General features: G+C 41.4%; 1 pseudogene; it reads right to left on the bottom strand.

Moving 5' to 3' along the window:
• Positions 1-461: 461 nt before the first annotated feature.
• On the bottom strand, positions 462-27,625 carry LOC109564428 (citrate synthase, mitochondrial pseudogene; annotated as a pseudogene).
• Between the last annotated feature and the right edge of the window lie 265 nt (positions 27,626-27,890).

The following is a 27,890-nucleotide window of genomic DNA, read 5'->3' on the forward strand; positions in this document are numbered from 1 at the left end:
TCAGTCTTCCACAGCATCAGAGTCTTTTCCAATAATTCAGCTCTTCGAATCAGAAGGCCAAAATATTGGAGCTTCAGCTTCAGCATCATTCCTTCCAATAAATACTCAGGGTAGATTTCCTTGAGGACTGACTAGTTTGATATCCTTTCTGTCCAAGGGATTCTCAAGAGTCTTCTCTATCACCACAGTTTGAAAGCATCAGTTCTTTGGTGCTCAGCCTTCTTGATGGTTCAACTCTCACATCTGTACACGACTACTGGAAAAATCCTAGCTTTGACTATACAGACCTCTGTCAGCGAAGTGAAGCCTCTGCTTTTTAATACACTGTCTAGTTTTGTTATAGCTTTTCTTTCAAGGAGCAAGCCTCTTAATTTCACGACTGCAGTCTCCATCTGCAGTAATTTTGGAGCCCAAGAAAATAAAATCTGTCACTTTATTTACTTTTTTTTGTTAATAAATACTTTTTTTTGTTAATAAAAACATTTATTTTGCATTTTATACAGAACAACCTGAAGTCTGCATCATGACAGTTACCCAAGGGTTTACAGACAGTATTATCCATCTCAACAGCATGGTTCTGGGGATTAGGAATCCACACAAACACAGGCAGGAGTTGCAAGGGAGGAAGGGGGGCACAGCAGGAGTGTATTTTTAATCCTTTCTTAAAAAGACAGTAAAACCTTCTGAGTCACTTGAAACCTGTGCATATGGGGATTCTAAAACAAACAGTGTACTGTGAGCTCTTGGGGAAGGGACAGGATAAGAACCTTGATAAATAAAGGGATATTGGCTTGTGGCAGGGGATGAGGAGGGAGGTTTACTATTTTTAATGTCCTCAGCCCCAGCACCCGATAGTCAAAGGAGACCATGTCCAATCTTAAAAATCATTTCCCTGTTCAGAAAGAGGTACTAGTACTCCTGGGATCAGGCCATGAAGATATCATGCTGGTCTTTCCTAAGTCCCTGTTCTATAGCCCATAGCATATTAAAGGGGAAAAAAAAAAAGGTCAGAGGGTAGTGGTTTGTGTTCCAAGGAAGTAAAAACTTAGTTCACATTAAGCACTGATAAAGCCAAATAACTAGGAAAGACCACATAATAGACAGTGCTGTATATACCTGCTGAAAAGAGGTCTCTAGGACGGACCAGTAGGGAAGGTCCACAGCAACCTTGGCTTGAGGTGCAGCAGGTACAGAAAGTCTGGAAAGAGGTGAGTATTCAAGTAATGGGGAATAGAACACTCCTAGATCTTAATTTTAATAGGATAATTTTAAAAAAGAAAAATAAGAAAAATAAAAACCAAATATTGGTTGCCAGTCAACAACAAATACCATGGCCTTTATGATCATCTGGTAGCTTAACCAAAAAAAAAAAAAAAAGGCCACACCATCACCCAATAGATCTTGCTAGGAAGTGTCTGTGTGCATGGGAGAAGTTAATGGGGCTTAGTACAGCTGACAATCCAACATGATTCCTATGGAAACAGAAGGGGTAAAGTCCTGGTTTGCTGGTCTATTAAAGGGTGGACAGAGTAGAACCAAAAGTTCTGAAGTGATGGCAAATTCTCTGCAACCAGCTTTGACCTAGGGAAAGAGGAGCCAGATTCCCACTCTGAAGATGGGGGTGAGGTGAAACCTAACCCACACTACATGCATTAGTCCTGGTCATCCTACAGTTGGTGGGCAACTCACACCAGGCAGGGGAAAGGAGCTGGTCAGGGAAGAACGGGTTACTTTTCTTCTTTTAAAAATCTTAATTTATATTTTAACCTCAGACTTATCATCAGTGCCTCAGATACAATGTAATCTTAAGTCTTTAAAAGCCCCGAAACAAAAGTATACTTTTTTTTTTTTAAAGATCCCTCACTCTCTGGTGGATAGTTTCCTCCCCATCTTCAGTTTCACCCTGACTTAGAGTCCACAAACTTCATCAGACCGTCTGTGCTCATGGACTTGGGTCTCTCTAGAGGGAAGCCTAGGGCTCGGCTCCAAATGAGCTGTGCTAATACACCTAGTGCCCATGATACCCCAAACAGGACTGTGTAGTAATTCATCTCCATCATGCCGTAGTACTGGAGCAGCACCCCGCTGTGAGCATCTACATTGGGCCACGGATTCTTTGCCTTGCCCTGCTCTAGGAGGATATTGGGCACAATCTTGTACAGCTGAGCAACCAGCTTAAACATGGGGTCCTGAGGCAGGTGTTTCAGAGCAAACTCTCATTGACAGGTATATCGTGGATCAGTCTTCCTTAGTATTGCATGGCCATAGCCCGGGACAACCCGTCCTGAGTTGAGTGTGTTCCAGATGTAGTCTCGTAACTTCTCATCTGACACGTCTTTGCCAACTTCCTTCTGAAGTTGTGTCAGCCAAACAAGCACTTCCTGATTTGCCAGTCCATGCAGGGGCCCTGCCAGCCCATTCATGGCTGCTGCAAAGGACAAATAGGGGTCTGAAAGGGCACTGCCCACCAAGTGGCTGGTGTGGGCACTTACATTGCCACCTTCATGGTCACTGTGGATGGTGAGGTACAAGCGCATGAGCTCCGTGAACTGAGCGTCAGTATAGCCTAACATGTTGGTGAAATTGTGGGACCAGTCCAGCTTATGGTCAATGGCCCCAGTACTGCTGCCCTCTCGGTACAGGTTCCAGTAGATCTTTGCTGCAACACAAGGAAGCTTTGCGATCAGATCCATACAGTCTTCGTAAATCAACTCCCAGTACTTGGTTCAGTTGATACCCTCTGAATATGCTCGGGCAAAGTTACTTTCACTGTTGAGAGCTGTAACAGCTGCACTGAGCTGAGACATGGGGTGTAGATTAGTGGGAAAGTTGTCCAGCATGGTGACCACGTGGGAAGGCAGAGCTGCCCTCTTTGCCCACTCCTGTGAGAGCCAAGATACCTGTTCCTCTGTTGGGATTTGTCCAGTTACCAGCAGCCAAAATAAGCCCTCTGGCAAGGGTTCTTCGCCCCCTTTAGCCTTTGGCAGCAGTTTCTGGCATTCAGGGATGCTGTAGCCTCTAAAACGGATGCCCTCATCAGGATCAAGAACTGATATTTCATATACCAATCCCTTCATGCCTCGCATGCCACCATACATCATGTCCAGTGATCTGGCCCACCACCGTCTTGCCATGTTGCTGCCTGAAGGCCTTCACTCTGGTCTGCTCCTTAGGTATCACATCAGCCAATATGTCTTTCAAATTTGTGGAAGTGCTTCTTCCACGAATTTAAATAAATATTTTTAAAAAATAATTGCCTAACACCTATAAACTGCAGCCCAGTCTCTCTCCTATTATTAAAAGACAATATATGATACAATTTGAACATTGGCAAGTCTGGCTTTTTACTGGCTGTGAAGCAGTTTAATCAGTAATCTGCAATTAAAAAAAAAATTGTATATACCCCACTCCGCCCGAAAAAAAAAAAAAAATCTGCAAGAAAGCTTTTCATTGCTTTTTAAAAAATACCAGAATTGAGCAAGCTGTGGAAATCCTCCAGGACTATGGCTTTGGAGGAGTTATCCTTCACTATGAGTCACAGTACAGATTTTTACTGAAGTCTATTTGATATGATCTCTGATTTATATTGTGCTTGGGAATCCACTTAATGGGGGCTCCTGACAAATGACACCCAGCTTTATTTGTGACAATTGCCAGAAGGATAGTCTGCATGATGCATTCTGATAGCTCCTAATAAACGATAAATGTGGCATTGAGTTTGAGTGTGCATAGCACACCTGGCTCCGCAAACCCACACAGCTGTTGACAGGTGAGAACACTTGTTTACCTGTGTTACTGGCATTTGCTCATGTGAGCCGTCTTCCCGGGTTTACCACCGCTGCTAAATGAGGCAAACTTATCTTCATAGCCGTGTTCCCAGTGTCTGTGCTTTCCTGCCCTGCTTAATTTAGAAGAAATCGGTGTAATTGAAGAGTGACTTTCTTACAGCTCATTTTGGTTTGATCTTCCCAGGAGTGGGGACTTGGTTTCCAGGGCACATATCTGTTTACTCTGGGGTTTCTGCCAAAGAAGAGAGTCTGCCATACCAGCAATGCATTTGCAATGATCAGACCTTGCTGGAGGGAAGCGTTCATGAATTGGAAAACTGCCTGAATGTATCCAGGAAGAAAGTTCAGAGAGTGGAGACGAAGGGAACTCTTTCTCCCTCGAGCATTTTACAGCATATTACGGTTTAGATTCATCTGGCAAAGTTTAAAATCAATGGTCTCTCCCTGGGTACTATTTTCTTTGCAACAATTCTACCTCTATACCCTCGAGGATCAGGGTTTCATGTTGGTTATAGGAGTTAAACTTCACCTAAGCTTTCAGGGGGAAAAAAAGGATACTCAAAGGGTTTTTGATACAAATTCCTGTAGCTGTACTGTGAATGTTGTTGGCATGGAGACAATCTGACAGTATTTGGATTCTCTTTGACAGCCGACACCATCAGTACACGATTCCCCTCTGTCACTGAGGAGGTGTTCGCAGGCCTGAACGTGACTTGTCATTGGTACAGACCTCAGTGTACAAAGACACTGCTCAAGTGAAACCAGTTTGTCCTTATCTGGGAGGAGGGCACCCAACAGGCTCAAACGGAATTGGATCCGTTAGGTTGTGAGGGGTGAACGGATGAGGGGAGCAAAGTTCAACATCCCTCGTAGACCGTAATTAAGGAGCAAAGAGCAGGGCAGAGAACACTTGGCTAAGAACAACTCTCCCGCAGCCCCATGTGACAGGCTTCTGTACATTATTTCATCATGTAGGTCTCACTAAAACTGAAAGAACATTCCTTCATCAAGCAAAAAAAATTTAATAATTTTATCCATATTTTAAGGACAACTGTTATGAATAATTAAATCAGGTGATGCTTTGACAAGCCAGATCTATATGCCAGGCCTATACATGTGTGCTCAGTCATGTCTGACTCTGTGAGACCCCAGGTACTGTAGCCCCCCAGGTGCATGCCTCTGTCCATGGCACTTTGCAGGCAAGAATACTGGAGCAGGTTGCCATTTCCTCCTCCAGGGGATCTTCCTGACCCAGGGATCCAACCCATATCACCCGCATCTCCCTCATTGGCAGGCATATTTTTCAGCACAGTGCCACCTGGGAAGCCCATTGGCAATCCAGAGATGATTCTACTGAAAAAAAAAAAAAAAATCACAAAAGAGTTGACTACATAAAGGGAGACCCTCAATAGCAAACCAGGTTTCTTAACCAAATGTAATCTTGTTATCTCTGGGCCACTTCTTTCTTAACAATGGTTATTAATCCTTTATACAGTGCTATTTTCCCGATGTTATTAAATCACCATAAATGATTAAGATCAAATATTAGAACCTACTTATAAAAGAACAGTCAGTTGTTCTTGTTCTGAAGCCAAACTTAGGATCCTCTCATGTTCTTTATAATTAGTCTCTTGGCTCATAGCTTTGCCTCCTCTCTGCTGTTTCAGAGGCTGGTGTCACTGTGAGAAAGATGGGCAGGCCTCATCTTGAGTACACTCTGCTTGGTGATGGCAGGGTTCTAAGGAAGAAACCACACTGTAGGCTGACTTTTAATTGCAAAATTCCTTACAGTTATTTCTCCTTTGTCTCTCAGTTAATGCTGGTGTTACAGTATAAACAAACTCACCTAGGACATTGTCAGCAGAGCATCCCATCGCTTTCTTGAATTGACTACATTCTCAGGGAGTAAGCTGAGCAATTTCTGACACCCCGGGGTGACTTTTCCAGGTACTAATTAATCCCTGTTGGAAGGTAATGTAGAAGGATCCTCGGGGTGTTGATTGAGATTCTGTAGAGCTGAGTACCTGAAAATTACATCGACTTATAGAAATAGAGAAACTTTGAGGGCTTTCCAGGTGGGACAGTGAGAAAGAATCCACCTGCAATGCAGGAGACGAAAGAGATGTGGGTTCAATCCCTGGGTTGGGAAGATCTGGAGAAGGAAATGACAACCCACTGCAGTGTTTTTGCCTGGAGAAACCCACGGACAGAGGAGCCTGGCAGGCTACAGTCCATGGGATTACACAGAGTTGGACATGACTAAACAGGCAGGCACTTGCACACTTGAACCACAGAGTGAAGTTGCTCAGTTGTGTCTGATTCTTTGCAACCCCAGGACTGTAGCCTGCCGGGCTCATCTGTCTGGCAAGAGTACCAGAGTGGGTTGCCATTTCCTTCTCCAGAGGATCTTCCCGACCCAGGGATCAAACCCTGGTCTCCCGCATTGTAGGCAGACACTTTACCATCTGAGCCCCCAGGGAAGTCACCTATATACTGCACAATATGTGCCTTTGTTGTGTTTATTTGCCCATATGCATCTTTCTGAGTCTTCCACAGAAGTGTTTCCTCGCACCCTGTGGCATTAAAGGAAGGAAGAATAATGGAAGAACTGGATTAAGCACATTTCTTTAGCCTATTCTAGAATTTAGGGACCAAAAATATTAGATACAACTGAATACGTAAGAGAAAAGCCTTTGAGCTCCACACATATATAGATAGGTAGATAGATAGAGAAAGAGAGAGAGAGAGAGGCTTCTTCTGGTTTTATAAGAGAAATATCTTTGTGTTAGATAAGATTTAATTTACTAGGAGAATGTGAAGGGTCAGTCTCTGTGACATTTACCTCTCCAGAAGAATTCATTCAGTTTAATTTCTATCCCTACCACCAAGCTTGCTTCTCAATTTATTTAAACACCAACCCAATTATACTCACTGAATTCTTTTTAAAAATGTGTGTTTATTTGGCTGTCTTGGGTCTTAATTGTCGCATGTGGGATCTAGTTCCCTAACCAGAGACTCCCTAACCCATGCATCGGGAGTGCAGAGTCTTAGTCACTGTACCACCAAGGGAGTTCCATGAATTCTTTTTAAATCATTAGAGAAGGCCAAAATTTCAGCAAAACCCTCATCTTGTTGTCACTTAATGCAGTTTCCCATCCTTCAAGGTCTGTATTTATCACACTTCTTGCTTCCTGGGAACACACCATCGATTGCTCTAATCCCAGCCACCAACAGTGCAAGAAAACTCATTGAGTTTCAGTGTGTATGTTTCCTCCCCCCATTTCAGATCAGTTTCCAGCTAAGGAAGAGGTCTCTTCTACATTATATTGAGAATAGAAAAAAAAAAATCAATAAATCTCTGGAGCTGAGATGACTAGCTCCTAAAAAAAGCAGGCGGAGAGCCTTTATTAAAGGACTTTTTCATTAGAGCACTACTTCAATCATAAAATAATCATAAAGGAATTATGCAAATGTGCTGAAATCATATCATGCATGCTAACATTCAGTTCCAAGTCACTCTGAAGAGAACCTGAGATCAGACCTTGTTGGGAGAAAACATGAAGACCTTCAGAGTTAGCTGATAAGAACTTGACTGATTATAAAACTTATGACTGCCTGTGTGCTCAGTTGCTCTGTCCTGTCCCACTCTTTGTGACCCCGTGGATTGTAGCCTACCAGTGTCCTCTGTCCATGTAATCTTTCCAACGAAGAACACAGGAGCGGGTCGTCATTTCCTACTCCAGAGAATCTTCAAGACTCAGGGACGGAACCCATGTCTCCTGCATGTCCTGCATTGGCAGGCGAATTTACCACTGTTTTCCCTTGGAAAGCCCCAAGTGACTACATTAAGTAAGCACAATTTTAGCTAACATCAAATTAGGTTACTCTTCAGGGAAGAAGTCACTGAATTGTCTGATAGAACATGCGCAAAGGTTTTAAAAATATTTACTCTTTTATCTAAAACATCACTCATTGATTAAGAAGTTACCATGTCAGACAGAATTCTAACCACTTATGTGTATTATCCCAACTAATTTCATTTATATAACAACCTTGTAAGATCCTAGTAGATTTTCCATTTTACAAATCAAGAAAATTAACTTCAGAAAGGTTAGGCAATATGTCCTGGGTTACAAAGCTGTGAAAAGCATATTTTTAAACACTATCCTATAAAATTTGGAAACTTCAGAACATCAAGCCTAGGAGACATTTCAGACATTGTTTTTCCATGTTACTCAAGCTTCTACAAATGACTCAAAACTGAGCCTCACATGTTAATGACTTGCTTGAGGTCATATTTAAAGGCTCTGCCTCCAGGCTCCTACCTCAAAACAACAGCTTTAGCAACTTGTCTTCATTCATTTACCTATTCACATGGGTCAGTGTTGTCATTCTCCATAGTTTGTATTATCTCTTACTGAGAAAATGCAGTCTCTGCTCCCAAAGTAAACTTTCTAATGATATTTTTATGCATATTTGTAGAAAAGACAATGCTGTGACTGTCTTTATTCCAACTTGAATAAGTGAACCTCATTATGTCATGAGCCACAGTGTGCAAAGACTAACTCTACTTGAAACCTGTACTCCTGTTTGTCTTATGAAATCTTTGTCATTATAGCTTTGGTTGTTCTGTCACTTAGTCATGTCTGACTCTTAGCGACCCCATGGACTGTAGCCCACCAGGTTCCTCCATCCATTGGATTTTGCAGGCAAGAATACTGGAGTAGTCTGACATTTCCTTCTCCAGGGGATCTTTCCAACCCAGGGATTGCCTGTGCTGCAGGCAGATTTTTTACTACTGAGCCACCAGGAAAGCCCTTGAAATCTTTATACAGAAGAATTAAGACTTCTTAGGACAGCTATCTATTAGTCTAACTCTTTTCCCCACTCCATCCATAAAATCCACAGCATTTGAACTTTTCTCTCCCAAACTTCTATGGGTCTCAGGCAAGATTGACTTAGAAGTGGTTTATGATCAGATGCAAGCATGCTCAGTTGCTCAATTGTTTCCAACTCTTTGTGACCCCATAGATTGTAACCAGCCAGGATCCTCTGTCCATGGGATTTTCCAGGCAAGAATGCTGGAGTGGGTTGCCATTTCCTACTCCAGAGGATCTTCCCTACCTAGGGATGGAAACTTCTTCTCCTGTGTCTCCTGAATTGGCAGGCAGATTCTTTACCATGAAGCCACCTGGGAAGCCCCAGGTGGCATTCATGAGTACACTTTAGAAAAAAAGAACTACTTCATTTGTAAAAGTGTCAAATGTATTTGTCTCACATGCTAACAAACTGCATAGTTATTAACAATAAAATTCAGAGCTTTTAGAGATCTGTTTATAATGATGGGGATATATATATATTTTTCCTTATCATCATTCAAGGCCAGTCTATTGACCCTGAGTTAAAGGCCCCTATCCTAAAAAATGTAAACCAAACTAAAACAAGAACATAATAATAATGAGTGAAAAGTGAGTGAAAGGAAGAACGAGAGCTCTAAAACTTTGATGTTTTCTAAGACTATAGGTTGAATTATATAAACTTTATAATTAGCCTTTAGATGAAAATCCAGGTCACAAGTTAGTTCAATTAACCTCTTGAGTGTCTCATTAATCAAAACCTGCTTAAAGTGATTTTCTCATTCTTAGCACAATGTAATGTGAAATACACTATGTTTATAAATCCCCACTGTTTGCTCCAGCAATGTTATAGCAGACTTTTGTGTGTTTCTGTCTTTGTTTATGTGGTTGGTTTGGAGTTTGTTTACTTCTTTGCCTTATCTTTCAAGACATTTATGAGAAAAGAATTACCTGCCCATTTCATGGTGTATACCTTTCCATTCACTAGTCCACTGCTTTAGGAAATATGAGATACATACAAAGAGGAAAGTTAGTTTAAATTTAAAATGTGTAAGTCATGGTAGACAAGCAGCTCAGAGATTGTATCAATGCTATTACAGTCACTGACAGATTTGGAGAAAGCAAAAAAATATATATATATATATATCAGATCAGGACAGTTGGAATCTGCCTACCATTCTCCCCTAACATGTATTAAGTTAGATATGACTGAAACAGTAACTGCAGAATTTTCTCAATCTGTCCATCACTTTACTCAACAGTAGCCACAAGGATAAAAATGACACATCTATAGGTTATGATAACTTTAAAGGAAAATGTGTTATGGTGCACTCGGTAAAATATGCAAATTATCAAGGCAGCAGAGATAATTAAATTTTCTCAAATCAGAACAAAATGACCTTCTTTGATTGAACCCCCCTTTTTTTTTGGAAGAGACACAAATTCACTGCACTCATTGTTATAAGAGCATGTCTTATAATAGTCAAACTTGACAGATGTGGAAATTAAGAAGCTTGAGGATTTATAAGAAAAAAGAATCAGTAAATTGAGGCAAAGAAGATGCTAGATTCCTGACATACGCCTCCTTTTCCTCTCTACTATTTCAGTTGTTTTGATAATTCTTGTATGTACATGCTCAGTCACTCAGTCATGTCTGCCTCTTTTGCAACCACGTGGACTGTAGCCTGTCAGGCTCCTCTCACCATGAGATTCTCCAGGCAAGAATACTGGAGTGTGTTGCTATTTCCTCTTCTAGGGGATCTTCCTCACCCAGGGATCGAGTCTGTGTCTCCTGCGTCTCCTGGCAGGCAGATTGGCAGGCAGATTCTTTACCACGGTGCCAGCTGGCAAGCCTTTGATAATTCATGAAAGTGAAAGTGAAATCGCTCAGTCGTGTCCGACTCTGCGACCCGGTGGACTGTGTAGCCCACCAGGCTCCTCCTTCCATGGGATTCTCCAAGCAAGAATACTGGAATGGGTTGCCATTTCTTTCTCCAGGGGAATCTTCTTGATCCAGGGATGGAACCCAGGTCTCCCGCATTGCAGTCAGACACTTTAACCTCAGAGTCAGCAGGGAAGCCCCTGATAATTCATAGGTGCTGTTAATTAAATCTAGCAGAGTGCTGTATACAAGTAAGCAGAGCTATGTCAGAAGACGTGAAAATGCTTATTTAATCAGAGGTGGATCTATGATACTTTTATTGAAAATAGATACGCATGCTTTTGTTATTTACATTTTCACTGTGACCTGACACTTAGTGAAGTGAAAGTGAAGTCGTTCAGTCGTGTCCGACTCGTTGTGACCCCATGGATGGTAGTCTATCAGACTCCCCGGTCCATGGGATTTTCAGGCAAGAATACTAGAGTGGGCTGCCATTTCTTTCTCCAGGGGATCTTCCCAACCCAGGAATCGAACCCGGGTCACCTGCATTGCAGACAGATGCTTTACTGTCTGAGCTACTAGGGAAGCCCAGTGAAAGTTGCTCAGTCATGTCTGACTCTTTGAGACCCCGAGGATTATACAGTCCATGGAATTCTCCAGGCCAGAATACTGGAGTGGATAAGCTTTCCCTTCCCAACCCAGGGATCGAACCCAGGTCTCCAGCATTGCAGGAAGATTCTTTGCCAGCTGACCACAAGGGAAGACCAAGAATACTGGAGTGGGTAGCCTATCCCTTCTCCAGCGGATCTTCCCTATCCAGGAATTGAATCAGGGTGTCCTGCATCTCAGGCGGATTCTTTGTCAACTGAGCTATCAGAGCTACCTTGACACTTAGTAAAATGTTTGGAAATTCAAAAGAACTCAATATTTGTAGAATTAATGACTAAATAAAATAATTAAAAAGTTATTATAGTTTATTGATTCAGTTTCTCATTTCAGACTCAATGTAAATGTCTGTGTGATATTAGTACCAACTAGTGCCACCCAAGTTGTTATTTTCTTTAAGCTAGATAGATTTCTCAGTGAATAGTTGGGCTTGAACAGATTAAAATAAACATTTGAAAGCTCATTTTGTCACAGGTGCATACTAAACATTTTAAAGTCAGTTATCTACCTACCTTGTCTACTGCACTGATCCTCCTTGTTTTAAGTTAAAACTAGAAATGGTGTGGGTGCACACATGTGAGTGTGCAGGTGTGTGTACACACTCACATGCATGCATGAATGCATGGTTTTCCTAACTGGACATCTTTCGATTTGGCAAACCTTTTGTTTCCTCCTGGGCGATGCTACCTGCACCATAATCAGGACATTAATTTGGCTTTTAAAGTCAGCAATAAGACTATGAAATGAGCTTTGGGTTGTAAATCACTGCTTATATCCAGAATTACCAATTAGAAGATCTGTGACTTGGAGACAGTAATTTCATTTCTCTGGCCCTTGCTTTTCTTGTCAAAAATAAGAAGGACTTAATCTGTAATTACTCTCAATATTGTCCATAGCTATTTTGAGATGCAAAGAAATTTTGGGTTCTAAAGAGCTATAAGTGAGAAATTTTCTAAATTAACCAATATGGTTTCAATAAACTTATTTAAAGGGCTTCCCAGGTGACTCGGTGGTAAAGAATCTGCCTGCCAATGCAGGAAACACAAAAGTCATGAGTTCAGTCTCTAGCTTGGGAAGAGCTCATGGAGAAGGGAATGACAACCCACTCCAGTCTTCTTGCCTGGAAAATTCCATGGCCAGAGGATCCTGGCAGGCTACAGTCCATGGAGTTGCAAAGAGCCAGACGGGACAAAGCAAGTGAGTATGCATACACGCAGCTTATTTGAGAAACACTTGTAATGCCTCTAAGAACACATCTAGTTCTATATCTAGCAGTTTGCCAATGAAGATGCGGTGGGCAAGGCAGTGTAGTGGCTGATGTATGTACAAAGGTGGGAGTGGGGGCTTCCTCTGTCACCGCGTTTGTTGTAGCTACAAGTCGCTACACCTTTCTCTCCTTTTAGCCACCTCTTCCATCCCTGGGATTCTCCAGGCAAGAACACTAGAGTGGGTTGCCTTTTCCTTCTCCAATGCATGAAAGTGAAAAGTGAAAGTGAAGTTGCTCAGTCATGTCTGACTCTTCGCAACCCCATGGACTGCAGCCTACCAGGCTCCTCCATCCATGGGATTTTCTAGGCAAAAGTACTGGAGTGGGGTGCCATTGCCTTCTCCATCTTAAAAGTATATATTTTGGAAAACCCCTCCTAAATTAAAAGAAAAAAATCTAGGGCTAAAATACTTAGATTTGATAATGCAAATTAAATGTCTAGACAAATCACGGAAGGGTAAGGAGAAAGTATGACTTGATATGGACATTTCATTATCTTTTTCTGTACAGACTTCCACTTTCTTTACTACAGATATCATGGCTTTGAAGTCATGGTCATGGATTATTCGTCTCTATTTGCACTGCTCAGACGGTGAAGAGTCTGCCTGCAGTGCAGGAGACCCAGGTTCAATCTCTGTGTCAGGAAGATCCCCTGGAGAAGGGCATGGCAACCTACTTCAGTATTCCTTCCTGGAGAATCCCATGGACAGAGGAGCCTGATGAATTATAGTCTATGAGGTCGCAGAGTCAGAGGAGACTGAGCAACATCACTTTCACTTTCCCACTTTATTTTTTCAAATAGCTCACTCTTCTCTAGACATCGATATTCAGCCCCTAGTCAGGAGTATGGAGAACGCAATGACACCCCACTCCAGTACTCTTGCCTGGAAAATCCCATGGATGGAGGAGCCTGGTAGGCTGCAGTCCATGGGGTCGCTAGGAGTTGGACACTACTGAGTGGCTTCACTTTCACTTTTCACTTTTATGCACTGGAGAAGGAAATGGCAACCCACTCCAGTGTTCTTGCCTGGAGAATCCCAGGGACAGGGGAGCCTGGTGGGCTGCTGTCTATGGGGCTGCACAGAGTCGGACACGACTGAAGCGGCTTAGCAGCAGTCAAGAGTAAACCCTAAACTTCATAGTCAATAGAGTTCCAAATTAGCTGGGAATCCCTTGCTATGGTGCACAGACATCCTTAAACCTTCTCTTTCCCAGTTTCCTGAACATAACAGCCTGCTAAGTACCTCCTACCTGTCATTCCTTTTATCTGTATTTACCATTAGTTTTAGCACATTCTTAGTCTTTATTTTCTATTGAGCACACATTTCTCATAAGCTAGTTTCCTTTTCCTTCTCCAGTCTCAATCATGTCATGCTTAGTTAACGTTTCTTATTGAAACCAAATTTCATTTCTATCCTGTTCTCTTTTTAATTCACACTACTATGCCCACTTTGCCCCAATCACATTTTATCCTAATTTTCCTTCCTTTTCTTCTCATCTGTGGTGCAAATTCTCAACTGTTTCCTGCCTGAGTCTAAGTTAAGTTCCTGAGTGTAAGTTAAGTTCTCATCTGTGATGCAAATTCTCAACTGTTTCCTGCCTGAGTTAAGTCAGTTCTGTCTAATTTGATTTCAAGCTTAAGCATATTCATGTAGATGAAATTTATGACACTGTATTATAAAGAAAGGAAACTGTTGATATTTAATGTGTTAATTAGTAAAAAGAAACTAGTTCCATTTCTTTCTTTCTAAGATGTTAGCACACAGCTAATCCTGGAGAGTAGTTTTAAAAAGATGTTTTAAAGAATGTAAATTGTATACTTATTGTTAGTATGGATATTGATAATTTAAAAATATATAATTTCTTGAGGGCAAGGGCCATGTATTATCTTCATAGCCTCAATAATGAAAATTAATTACAGTATCAAACAATTATTATATTCTGTCTTTAACATATCTTGTATAATTGAATCTGGCCTCTTCTATTACTTGGGTCATGACAATTTTATAAATTTATCAATCTTGGTCAACAATGGATCCTACCTAATTGATTCAATTATTGATCTCTTATGTCAAGTATTTTTCTCAGCACTTGTAGAAAAATAAGTGGTGTTTATATTATATATTAATTGTTTAATAATATAAATTTTCATACTTTATGTAAATATTTTGCAAATACTGCCTAAATTCTTTTGTTCAACCATTAAGTTGACAAGCCCCATTCCTAGTGTTGCCTATATTTGTAGATTGCTCATCACTGTTGCTGCATGGTATTCCCTGACATGTGTACATCATAATTGCTTGAACTGTTTCACTGTTGATGGATATTTGGGCAGTTTTCAGCTTGGAGTTATTAAAAATAATATGCTGCTATAAATATTCTAGTCCATTAATATGTGAACCATGAACTTCCTGATGTTCAAGCTGGTTTTAGAAAAGGCAGAGGAACCAGAGATCAAATTGCCAACATCTGCTGGATCATAGAAAAAGCAAGAGAGTTCCAGAAAAGCATCTATTTCTGCTTTATTGACTATGCCAAAGCCTTTGACTGGGTGGATCACAATAAACTGTGGAAAATTCTTCAAGAGATGGGAATACCAGACCACCTGATCTGCCTCTTGAGAAATTTGTATGCAGATCAGGAAGCAACAGTTAGAACTGGACATGGAACAACAGACTGGTTCCAAATAGGAAAAGGAACAACAGACTGGTTCCAAATAGGAAAAGGAGTTTGTCAAGGCTGTATATTGTCACCCTGTTTATTTAACTTATATGCAGAGTACATCATGAGAAACGCTGGACTGGAAGAAACACAAACTGGAATCAAGATTGCCGGGAGAAATATCAATCACCTCAGATATGCAGATGACACCACCCTTATGGCAGAAAGTGAAGAGGAACTCAAAAGCCTCTTGATGAAAGTGAAAGTGGAGAGTGAAAAAGTTGGCTTAAAGCTCAACATTCAGAAAACAAAGATCATGGCATCCGGTCCCACCACTTCATGGGAAATAGATGGGGAAACATTGGAAATAGGGTCAGACTTTATTTTTCTGGGCTCCAAAATCATTGCAGATGGTGACTGCAGCCATGAAATTAAAGGATGCTTACTCCTTGGAAGGAAAGTTATGACCAACCTAGATAGCATATTCAAAAGCAGAGATATTACTTTGCCAGCAAAGCTTCATCTAGTCAAGGCTATGGTTTTTCCTGTGGTCATGTATGGATGTGAGAGTTGGACTGTCAAGAAGGCTGAGCGCCGAAGAATTGATGCTTTTGAACTGTGGTGTTGGAGATGACTCTTGAGAGTCCCTTGCACTGCAAGGAGATCCAACCAGTCCATTCTGAAGGAGATCAGCCCTGGGATTTCTTTGGAAGGAATGATGCTAAAGCTGAAACTCCAGTACTTTGGCCACCTCATGCGAAGAGTTGGCTCATTGGAAGACTCTGATACTGGGAGGGATTGGGGGCAGGAGGAGAAGGGGACGACAGAGGATGAGATGGCTGGATGGCATCACTGACTAGATGGATGTGAGTCTGAGTGAACTCCGGGAGTTGGTGATGGACAGGGAGGCCTGGCGTGCTGCGATTCATGGGGTCACAAAGAGTTGGACATGCCTGAGCCACTGATCTGATCTGATCTGATGTTACCATTTCTGAAGGCAGGTTGGATTTCCCCTGATTTTAATTCTTCTATATAATTCAAATAAATTGCCAAAAGATAGAGATAGAATTCATCTTGACTACATATCCACTTTTTGGTTGAGCCTCATTCCTCTAGGAGCTTCCCTGGGGGCTCAGAGGTATAGAATCTGCCTGCAATGTTCAAGAGATGCGGGCTTGATCCCTGGGTCAGGAAGATCCCTTAGAGCAGGGCATGGCAACCCACTTGAGCATTCTTGACTGGAGAATTCCATGGACAAAGGAGACTGACAGCCTACGGTCCATGCAGTTACAAAAGAGGCAGACATGACTGAGTGACTGAGCATGTACACACACACAAGAATTATCAAAACAACTGAAATAATAAAGAGGAAAAGGAGGCCTATATCATGAATCTAGCATCTCTTTGGAGAAGGCAATGGCAATCCACTCCAGTACTCTTGACTGGAAAATCCCATGGAGAGAGGAACCTGGAAGGCTGCAGTCCATGGGGTCGCTAGGAGTCGGACATGACTGAGCGACTTCACTTTCACTTTTCACTTTCATGCATTGGAGAAGGAAATGGCAACCCACTCCAGTGTTCTTGCCTGGAGAATCCCAGGGACAGGGGAGCCTGGTGGGCCGCTTTCTCTGGGGTTGCATACAGTCGGACACGACTGAAGTGACTTAGCAGCAGCAGCAGCAGCATCTTCTTTGTCTCAATTTATTGATTCATTTTTTTTTTTCTTCCTGGGGCAGAGGAGCCTGGCAGGCTACAGTGCATAGGATCACAAAGAGTTGAACACGACTGAAGCAACTGAGCACATATGCAGGCAGGCATTCCTTACTCCCATTAGGAGAAAATGTCCTACAGAGAGTTATTTATACTTTTTCTCTTTTTTTCCTTGAAATCTCTCCTAGCTAAAATGAAGTTTCGGATTGTCGAATTGGAGTTAGATGTTTCACTACTTTAAGCATTACTATTAATTTGAAGGAAATAAGCAATCAAGGAGCACAGGTGAAGCCAAGTGTCCCCTGTGTTCTTCACTGCACTCTCAGACGTTCTCTTTAACCCAGGTCAAAAGTAGTCTCTTAACTGAAATGGGCTTCCCTGGTGGCTCAGATGGCAGAGAATCTGCCTGCAATGTGGGAGACCTGGGTTTTATCCCTGGGTTGGGAAGAACCCCTGGAGAAGAGGATGGGAACCCAATCCAGTATTCTTGCCTGGAGAATTCCAGAGGAGTCTGGTGAGCTACAGTCCATGGGACTGCAAAGAGTCGGACAAAACTGAGTGATACATAGACATATTAACTGAAATAAAAGTTATCTCACACAAGAGGAGAAATTTAGGTAGTGAAAGGTTTCCATTCTAAATTCAAATGGTTACATATTTTATACAGTACTTTTCCAGGAACTCAGACCTTATAAATCTTATAAAACAATGATACTCTACTAAATTAATTCAATGAGTAAGAACTCTCCTCCAGTACTATAGGTTTATTTGATAAAATATTCTTATCAATGTTCTAAATGGAAAGAAAACTGGAGTCACCTGTGTTCATTTGTCCCTGGAAAGGTAAACAAACAGACCACAAGCCAGCTGGTAATATCTTTCTTCCATACTGCAAGGGAGTATCTTTCCACATCTATTTATGAAGGCCATCAACGAAACCTAATAATTTTTTTTTTTTTTAAAGTTCAGTGATTCATTCTGGATGCTTTACCTACTTGATCTATCAGCAGCAGTTGACACAGCTGATTATCCCACATACTTTCCTCACTTGGATTCCAGGGCAGCATTTATTTTTCTCTGTCTCTCTCGTATTTTGCCTGTCTCACTGACCACTCCTTTTTTTTCTTCTTTATGATTCCTTCTTATCTTTGGGATGCCTTAAAATGGGAATGTATCAAAGGGCATGGTCCTTGGAAGTCTTCTCTCTTATTCCCTTTTTATTTCACACAGTCTTCTGACTTTAATTCCCGTCTATAAGCTGAAGATTCCCAAATTTGCATCTTCCTTCCAGTCCTTCACCTACCTTTCTTTTGTTCCCCTAGGCTTATTGAGGTATACTTTACAAATAATATTGTATATGATTAAATAATTAATATTGAATATTTAAATTATTATATACAACATGGTGACCTGATATAAATATGTATTGTGAAATTACGCTTTCTACCCCCACCCCCGATCTCCAGATTTATGCATCCAGATGCCTTTCTAACATCTCTATTTGTACATCGATGACCTATGTAAATTTGATATGGCCGAAACTGAATTTCCCATTCTTAATCTCAATTCAGTCCCAAATATTCATTGGAAGGACTGATGCTGAAGCTGAAACTTCAATACTTTGGCCACCTGATGCGAAGAACTGAACCATTTGAAAAGACCCTGATACTGGGAAAGATTGAAGGCAGGAGGAGAAGGGGATGACAGAGGATGAGATGGTTGGATGGCATCACCGAGTCAATGGACACGGGTTTGAATAAACTCCTGGAGTTGGTGATGGACAGGGAGGCCTGGCATGCTGCATTCCATGGGGTCACAAAGAGTCGGACACGACCGAGCGACTGAACTGATTCTCAAATATTCCCCTCCCATTGTCTTCTCCATCTGAAAAGATGACAACTCTCCTCCTCCATTAACTCAAGCTAGAACCATGGTGCCTTCCTTGCCCACTTTCCTTCCTTTACACTCACACTGACTCCATCATTGTCTTCTTGATTCTATCATCAACATTTATAAAAAATTAGACTTTTTTTTTCCCCATCTCCACTTCCAAGAGTAGACTTCACTTCAAAGTAATAAAGCTTAAACTTCATAACCTTTTTGTGCCAGCTCTTTATACCCCTCTGGGGATTCAAGAGAAAGTAATCTAGCCATGGGCTGGAGGCACAGAGTATAGTCTGCACTGTGATACCCTCCAAAGGGGGGCCTGAAGTGGGGAATAGGGTGTAAGATGCTAGCAGTACTCTTCTCCAGAGCAACACTTGCTCCTGGCTGAGCTTACCAGTGTCTGGACTCTCCCACTCACACCAAGGGGAACTCCCTAACAGCATCATGGTTCTTCTGTCTGCTGGGTGACCGTTATGACCCAGGCTTATCCAGCCCCTAGGGACTGACCCTGTGGGAGTGATGGCCAGGGGAAGTAAGAAACCCCAGGAGATAAAGATTAAGTCAAGATAAACCACAGTATGGGGCCATGGATTTCTCCTCTCCAGTGGTTGAGGAAGGGAGATTAAATGGCTGGAGCTTTTGAGGGCTTCCATCCATCAGTTGGCACAGCCTCAGCAAGAACCACAAAGGGAGTTGGGAAATTAAAAGTTATTTTTCTACACTGTCAAAAATAAAAGGCAAATTTTGTTCAAGCAAGTTTGCACAAAAGAACAAGTTTTGATTTTTCAATGAGAGAATTATCCTTCTATTCTCTCTACCATAAAATTGCTACATGAAAATGTGATCAAGGAAAATGCTTTTAGACATGTAGGGGAAAAAAAACAGCAGAGAAGTGTATCAGGCACCTAATAATAAGAATAATTTATAAATTTGAAGACTTTTATGATGGCTGTGTTATTTGTCAGCTTTTTAACGTTTGTAATGTCTTATATTTTGAGAGGACACCAGAGCAGCCCTTCTGCTCCTCTGCGTTGTTATCACCTGTGTCTAGAGGTCCATCAGTCTCTAGCCTGGATTAACTCAGGAGTCTCCAAACTTCCGATTTGGTTTGACCCGCCCCTCCCCGCCCCTTCCTAGTTAATTCACACAACAGCCCCTCCCCGCCCCTTCCTAGTTAATTCACACAACAGCCGTCAGAGTGCTTGTGTTAAACTCTAACCCAGGCCACGCCCCTCTTCTACTTGAAACCTGCCAGTCCATTCCTGTCTTGCTCAGAGTCAAAGCCAAAGCTCTTACCTTGGTCTGCTTCTTGTCTCGCCTAACTCCCTGAGCATGTCTGTCCTCTCTCTTCTCTTCCTCATTCAGCTTCATTCGGGTCTGTCTCTTTACTGCTTTGGCTACGTATCTTTCTGCCTTGGGAACTTCTTAAATGAATGACTCCCTCTTCCTGGAGGATTCTCCCCAAGACACACAGACAGCCTTTCACCTGGTCTCTTTAGGCTGCTTGTAAATAGCAGTGTCTCAGTGAGATCTCCCCAATCATCCCACGTAAAAGTGATTGTTCCCATCACATGCGACGTCTTCTCCTCTCTTTTGTTTTTCTACATACTCTTATCATCTTCTAAAACACTCTAAAGTCAGCTTTCTTATTTCTCCATTCCCTTCTCCTCTCATCGTTCCATGAAGACTGGGGTATTGTTTTCCGGTAGGTCTACTACTATTCTCCCTTCCAGTATCTAAGCAATGCCTGGCACATAGTTGGCCCTCACTAAATGTTTTATGCATTCATGAATGAATAAATAATTGGATGAATGACTTATGTTTCCTGTATTCTTGCAGACCAGAGTTTAGAGACAGAAATATCTTAAGAGCTTGTTTGGAGGTTCTGGCAAGGGAGCTCAGTTACTCGTATACCCTTGACCAAACAACAGTCCTCCTCTGTGGGGGAAGGTAGTCCTCTTTGACGGAGAGTGTGGCTTCAGGAGGGACACACATGCAGAGGTGGAGGAAGAAGGGGACACCCGTCTAGCCATCTGAATCAGCTGAATCAATCCTGGCGGATCAACCGGATGACAGGTGTCACAACCAGATCAGCCTCACATATTAAAGATAGAACTATCTCAACAAATATTGTTTTGGTTCTACATGTAACAGAAAGTCGTTAAAGGTTGTTGACTGAGTAAGTAACATTATGAGACCTTTGTTTATGCAAGATGGTTAAGAAAATGTCCCTGAAGATGATCTGATTAGAGTCAGAACAGAGACAAGCAGACCAACTATTTAGGAGTATTGCAATAATGGTCTGCACTAAGATAACAGAACAGAGGCTATAGTCCTTGGCACACTGATGCTGAAAATTTTGTAAATGACATTCTGGGGGTCTCGGGGGGGGTGCTTTTCTAATTTAACCCAAATATTTAAGCTGTGTGGGAAAATCCTGAATTTAAAGTTGAATAACCAAAGGGTATCCAAAGGATACCCAAAGAATTCAAATGTAGCATTGGTGGGATGACATGTCTTCAAGATATTTCTTCCAGAAGGGTAAAGTTTAATACATAAATATGCATTTGTTACCAAAATTTTAGCCTTTGAGGAATACCTGTGAAAAATACCACCTTAGCATTTGTTGTAAAAGTACATCCATCAGTTGCGTCTATCTATAAAACAGTAGAGCATAGAGCATCTTATCACATGGAATACAAAAGAGTTGCAGTGGGAACAGTAGGTGTTTCTTCATCCTTGGGTCCCAATGTCTGTGGGCATCCCCTCCCCCCCAAAACTGAAGATAGCAAATTGATTTTCACAGACAAAAACACACGAGAAACTGGTGAAAAAGGAAACCAGATGGAGAGGGAGAAGGAGGGGGTGGAAAGAAATGGAAGCGAAGCACGCTGACACCTGTTTTCCAGCACAATGATCATTAAAGTTATTGCATGTTATGCCAGAAGCTTTATTTTAAATATCCTGTCTGCTACCTTCTGGGTTAAATAAATAGTTTTGAATATGCATCTCATTCAAATTACTTTCCATCACAGTCAGTGACTGCAATTAAAGTTACAGTGCTGAGTAGCTTTGAGTTCTTCTAGAAAACGACAAGGCGTAAAAGCAATACTATCCCCATCTTGTTAACTCTGGAACACACCTTGCTCCTGGATGTAGTCATGTTCAGTACCTCAAAAAATGCTCACTTATAGGGCCTGCTATTAGTATTCCAAAGTCAGTGTCACCACCACCACCATCATCATCATCGCCATCATTTCCTAGGGGATGAGTAACAGGCAGTTGTTGTTTAGTCTCTGAGCCATGCCCAACTCTTTGTGACCCCGTGAGCTGTTGTCCCCCAGGCTCCTCCGTCCATGGGATTCTCCAGGCAAGAATACTGGAGTGGGTTGTCATTTCCTTCTCCAGTGGATATTCCTGCCTCAGGAATCAAACACGTATCTCCTGCATTGGCAGGCAGATTCTTTACCACTGACCCACAAGGGGAGCCTGAGTAATGGATTGGGACAGGCAATAATTTGATAGATTAGCACTGGTCCCAAGAGAATTTCTCATCATTAGGCAGAAATTAATCTTCAAATGGAAATATCTGGATATATAAGCCATACTTACATCAACTAAATTTTTTTTTTAAACAAAGAAGTAGTGTGTTGTGTTATCAACTATTTCTCTCTATATAAATAATACATACACACACACATATGTATATCAGCACTGGTAAGTACAATGTCCACCTATGTATAGCAATAAATTTTTAAATTAGTTTTTATTGATTAGTAAATATTCATATGCTTCACTGTTATCCCAGTAATAATTATATGAAAGTAATAATTGTTGCTGAGCACAACAGTTGGATTCTGTTTTCTCTTGATATTTATATGTTTATTGCAATAAACATATTGATGATCTGGAAATCTTAAGTTCTTACTGTGCTAACACTTAAGTTTCTAAACTAGTTTTTGATATAATTAGTAGTTATAGAATTTATTACAGGCTCTTAGCGTAACTGGTTGCCTGGCAAAATGGTTGTCTGAGGAGGACTTAAAAATAGCTGAGAAAAGAAGAGGAGCTAACGGCAAAGGAGAAAAGAAAAGGTATACCCATTTGAATGCAGAGTTCCAAAGAATAGCAAGGGGAGATAAGAAAGTCTTCCTCAGTGATCAATGCAAAAAAAAAAAAAATAGAGGAAAACAACAGAATGAGAAAGACTAAAGATCTCTTCAAAAAAAGTAGAGATATCAAGGAAACATTTCATGCAAAGATGGGCACAATTAAGGACAGAAATAGTATGGACCTAACAGAAACAGAAGATATTAAGAAGAGGTGGCAAGAATACGCAGAAGAACTGTACAAAAAAGATCTTCATGACCCAGATAATCATGATGGTGTGATCACTCACATAGAGCGAGACATCCTAGAAGCCAAAGTCAAGTGGGCCTTAGGAAGCATCACTATAACCAAAAGCTAGTGGATATGATAGAATTCCAGTTAAGCTACTTCAAATGCTAAAAGATGATGCTGTGAAAGTGCTGCACTCAATATGCCAGCAAATTTGGAAAACTCAGCACTGGCCACTGGACTGGAAAAGGTCAGTTTTCATTCCAATCCCAAAGAAAGGCAATGCCAAAGAATGCTCAAACTACTGCACAGTTGCACTCATTTCACACACTAGCAAAGTAATGCTCAAAATCCTCCAAGCCAGGCTTCAGCAGTACACGAAACGTGAATTTCCAGATGTTCAAGCTGCATTTAGAAAAGGCAGAGGAACCAGAATGCAAATGGGCCTCATCCACTGGATTATCAAAAAAGCAAGAGAGTTCCAGAAAAATATCTACTTCTGCTTTATTGACCACACAAAGCCTTTGGCTGTGTGGATCACAACAAACTGGAACCACCTTACCTGCCTCCTGAGAAATCTGTATGCAGGTCAAGAAGCAACAGGTAGAACTGGACATGGAACAACAGACTGGTTCCAAATAGGAAAAGGAGTACGTCAAGGCTGTGTATTGTCACCCTGCTTATGTAACTTATATGCAGATTACATCATGCAAATGCCTGGCTAGATGAAGCACAAACTGGAATCAAGGTTGCTGGAAGAAATATCAATAACCTCAGATATGCATATGACACCACCCTTATGGAAGAAAGTGAAGAAGAACTAAACAGCCTCTTGATGAAAGTGAAAGAGGAGAGTGAAAAAGTTGGCTTAAAACTCAACATTCATATATCAACATGCATCTGCCACAGGTATACACAGGATAAAATAAAATTAAAAAAATAAAAATAAACAAAAAAAACAAACAAAAAACTCAACATTCAGAAAATTAAGATCATGGCATCAAAATTAAGATTCATGACAATCAATGGGGAAACAATGGAAACAGTGAGAGACTACTTTAAGGGGCTTCAAAATCACTGCAAATGGTGACTGCAGCCATGAAATTAGAAGACCCTTGCTCCTTGGAAGGAAAGCTATGACAAACCTAGACAGCATATTAAAAAGCAGAGAGATAACATTGCCAACAAAAGTCTGTCTAGTCAAAGCCATGGTTTTTCCAGTAGTCATGTATGGATGTGAGAGTTGGACTAAAAAGAAAGCTGAGCACCAAAGAACTGATGCTTTAGAACTGTAGTGTTAGAGAAGACTCTTGAGAGTCCCTTGGACAGCAAGGAGATCCATCCAGCCAATCCTAAAGCAAATCAATCCTAAATATTCATTGGAAGGACTGATGCTGAAGCTAAAGCTCCAATACTTTGTCCAGCTGGTGTGAAGAACTGACTCAGTGGAAAAGATCCTGATGCTGGGAAAGATTGAAGATGGGTGGATAAGGAGCCGACAGAGGTTGAGATGGTTGGGTGCTATCACTGACTCGATGGACATGAGTTGAATAAGTGCCGGGAGTTGGTGATGGATAAGGAAGCCTGGCATGCTGCAGTCCTTGGGGTCACAAAGAGTCGGACACGACTGAGTGACTGAACTGAACTGAGTGTAAACATTCACTTTTAGGATATTAATAAATATATATTTAATTTTTAAAAAGTATATTCTTAGATGAAGTTTTGCAAAGCTCTAAAAATATATTACTATTATACAAAGAGCTGTAACCTGCCCCATTGCTATTTCTTGTTAATTCTACAAATTTACTTAATGGAGGCTAACACTGATGTCCTCACACACTGAATAATATGTATGAGTAATTTTGGTAAGTACACAATTAGTTGCTATCCCACCACTCCCTCCTTCCCAAAGAAAACAATCCTAAAATCTAGGCATAATTAAAAAACTAGGCATTGGACAATGATCAGTAGCAGACAGACTCTGGTGGGAAGGATCTGCATTGGGAAAAGTGGAATGATAAAGAGAATTCCAGTCCTAGGATTTAAGCCTGGGGCCAAGGATAATCGGCATAGTACAAGCCAAATGTGTGCTACAGGTGTACTAATACTACTAACTTCAGTATTTTGACCTGGAAGATCAGAGAAGTGAAACCAGGGAAGCTTTGACTATTACAGAGAGCAGGATGTCCCTTAAAGGTGATCGTCTATTCTATCACAGGCTCTGAACTACACATACATGGTACCCACTCAAAGCACCTAAGCTAAAGACAGAAGGCATGGACTGAGATGGGGTTCCATCCAAGAAGCAGCTGCTGCTGCTGCCAAGTCGCTTAGGTCGTGTCCGACTCTGTGCAACTCCACAGACGGCGGCCCACCAGGCTCCTCTGTCCCTGGGACTCTCCAGGCAAGAACACTGGAGTGGGTTGTCATTTCCTTCTCCACCCAAGAAGCAGAGTTTACATTTAAAGTCTACCTAAGGTAATGGCCTGCTAGACAGGAGAAGCAATATCAGGCTGAGAAAATAACAGATTCCACAGAGTGCAATTAAAAATTGATCAGTATGTAAGAGGAATAAATAAAATGGAACACTTTTCAAGAGAAAAGAAAACTGACTCTGAAATGTCCTATATGTTGAAACTAGTAAATAAAAGGTTTAAAGTGGCTCTTCCCATTCACCCCAGAGAAGTAAAGCAAGTATAATCACATGAATGAAACTGTAACAAGTCTCAGCAGAGTCATACTGGCAATATAATATAAAAGAAATAGAAATTGTAAAACTATAAAAGGTATACATTATATTAAAATTAAAATTTTTAATGAATGGATTTAACAATGAATGGATATAGTAGATGAAAGATTTCAGTGAACTTAAAAAAGTAATTAATGTAAAGAAAGAAAAATAAATACTAAAAAATTATTTAATAGAGCTTCAGGGATCTTTTATAAAATATAAAATAGTCTAATGTTCATGCCTTTAGAGTCCTAGAAGGAAAGGAAAGATAGAATGAACCAAAAGAAAAATGAAGAAATAATGACCGAGGACTTCCTAAATTTGATTAAGGACAGAAATTTCATATATTAAAAGCAGAGAAAACAACACAAAAATGCTCTAGCACATCACAGTAAAATTGTTGACAACTTTCCTGAAAACCAAAAACGGTAAAATCTTGAAATCAGCAAGTGATAAATGACACATTGTATAAAATACATAAATAGGATCAATGACTTGATTAATAATTGACATCATCAGAAGCATACATGACCACTGTAGCATTAACCTACACAGTTGCAAGTTTTACCTATTTTACATGACTGTAAAATACATAAAATTTCTAGTACAACTTTAAATTTAGTGCCTAGTGAAAGCAATAAAATTCTGATAAGAGAAGCGGAGCTAAAAAGTTAACAGGAAAATTGAAATAGTATCTTAAAGAAAATGTCAAATAACTTTAAAAATGCAGAAAACAGTACTAGAAGAACAAAAATGGGAGAGACAGAAAACAGATGATAAGAGACTGGAGCATCCCAAACATTTGTATTAAATGTTCACAGACAAAATCTATAATCGAAACGTATGAATTGTCAGGGTGGAGTGGAAAGCAAAAATCCAAATATGAACACATGGAAAAGAGAACCACTTTACAGGGGGGCTAGGTGGAAAGACCCTGTAGTCACAACATCCTGCTGCTGCTAAGTCACATCAGTCGTATCCGACTCTATGCGGCCCCAGAGAAGGCGGCCCACCAGGCTCCCCTGTCCCTGGGATTCTCCAGGCAAGAACACTGGAGTGGGTTGCCATTTCCTTCTCCAATGCATGAAAGTGAAAAGTGAAAGTGAAGTCGCTCAGCCCTGTCCAACTCTTAGCGACCCCATGGACTGCAGCCTACCAGGCTCCTCCATCCATGGGGTTTTCCAGGCAAGAGTACTGGAGTGGGGTGCCATTGCCTTCTCCTACAGGCACATAAAGATGACAACTATTCACAGAGCATCTGTCTAGAAGGATGGCCTGAAGACTAGCAGAAATGGTGTTCTTCATCTAAAGATATAAAGAAAGAACTGCAGTGAGCTGAGTGGGAGGGCTGAAGATGTCAATATATCAAGACCCACACTCCCAGAGAAGCAACTCACAAACAGGAGGGTGATTGCAGAGGTTTTCCTGAAGAAGCAAGTGGTCCAAGGTCCACATTAGGCTCCCCAGCCTGGGATTTTTTTACGGGGAAGACAAGATGTAGGATCATTTGGCGTAGAAGGCCAGTGGGGTTTGCACATGGGAAAGACAGGGAACAGAAACTGCTCTTACAGGATGCATGCAAAACCTCTCCCACTCTAAGTCCCAGCACAGGGGCAGTAATTTGGAGGGATTCAGGGTCAGACCCACTTGCTCACTTGGAGAGCATCCCGGAGAAGTAGGAGGCAACCAGGTCTCCCCTTGGAATAGAGTGGCAGCAACAATTTGGGGGAGCACAGGGACCCCAGTGCTGGCAGGCACCCTTTTGGTCTCTCTCTAGCCTACTAACACCAGGGCCTTACCTGCCAACCAGCAGGCTGGCACCAGCACTGGGATCTCCATGCCACATATAGAGTCCTACCAGGACCCAGCCCAACCCACAAGAAGGCCAGAAGCTGCTGCACAAGTAAGGGCTCTGCAGTCAATTGGTTGGAGGACCAGCCCCACTTGTCAGTGAATGCAAAATAGTCAGCCCATCACAGCAGAAGGGTCCATGCAGCCCACAGAGGGGCATGCCTAACCCTGAGAGCATATCGCTCTGGCAACCAGAATGGAGTATGCTGCTGGATCCCATAGGACGTCTCTTATATAAGGCCCCTTTTCCAAG

The sequence above is a fragment of the Bos indicus genome, chromosome 10 (assembly GCF_029378745.1).
Source record: "Bos indicus isolate NIAB-ARS_2022 breed Sahiwal x Tharparkar chromosome 10, NIAB-ARS_B.indTharparkar_mat_pri_1.0, whole genome shotgun sequence".
Lineage (NCBI taxonomy): Eukaryota > Metazoa > Chordata > Mammalia > Artiodactyla > Bovidae > Bos > Bos indicus.